Here is a 1,162-nt window from a genome sequence, read left to right as displayed (position 1 = left end):
GATAGACATGTACTTCAACTCAATGAAAAGGTAGACAATCTAACCTTGTTTAGTGACTTTGAGACTGAGCAGAAATTGGTTAGGCTTGAGAACCTTGTCTGTGAGTTAGGAAAGAAGAGATCAAGTTACCTCACTGGTTTTGAACTATTTGTTGGCCTACTGATCACTGTGTTAGTTTTTTTAGGTGTGGTGATCTGTTTTAAGTGATTCGCGATCTTTGTATTAGGATATGTAATGCAGTTTAATGATTTTGGAGACTAGGATATGGTCTTATCTCTCTCGGAAATGTTATGTTGTTTAATGAATTATGGAGACTTGTAATGACTTGTGCAATATTTTTTAATGACTTGTGTAATATTTTGTAACAACCACGAGATGTTAATAATTTTACATAACAAGACAAGAGGCTACTAACACGACAGCATAAAAGACTAGTATCACAAGATACACTTCTCCTGACCATATATCCAAAATACACTTCACAAGATGCTAATAATTTTGGAAGACACATTCACAAGATACACTTCTCGTGACAAACTTTCCAAAATACATCTCCTCACTTGTCGTACAAAGACTAGTATCACAAGGTAGACACACTTCTATAAATATAAGACATTGTTACACAAAATTTTTCACAACTTCTCCTCTCTTTGACAATTTCTTCTCATCTTTTAAAACATTGGAATGGCTTCATCTTCGCATTATTATTACCACAATGAGAGTGATGATGATGAATTTGAATCCAACATATTCAACCCGTTTATTCTGGCGCCGGTTTAGAATGAACAAATCTTTGTTCATGGGTATTGTGCATCGTCTCTCTACAGAAATACCGTATTTTCGACTAACAGAAGATGCAACCGGACGGACAAGTCTCTCACCTCTGCAAAAATGTACTGCAGCTATTCGCCAATTGGCATACGGTGGTGCGGCCGATCAGCAAGACAAATATATCCGTCTTGCTGAAACAACGGCTAGAAAATGTTTGCACAATTTTACCGCCGGAATTATCACCTTGTTTGACGATGAATACCTACGACATCCCACACCGGAGGATCTGGAAAGACTACTACATACTGGAGATGACCGTGGATTCCCGGGAATGATTGGAAGCATCGACTGTATGCATTGGGAGTGGAAGAATTGTCCCACCGCTTGGAAA

Source organism: Brassica oleracea, chromosome C4 (genome assembly GCF_000695525.1).
Source record: "Brassica oleracea var. oleracea cultivar TO1000 chromosome C4, BOL, whole genome shotgun sequence".
Taxonomy (NCBI): Eukaryota; Viridiplantae; Streptophyta; class Magnoliopsida; order Brassicales; family Brassicaceae; genus Brassica; species Brassica oleracea.
Note: the sequence above shows the minus strand (reverse complement) of the source record.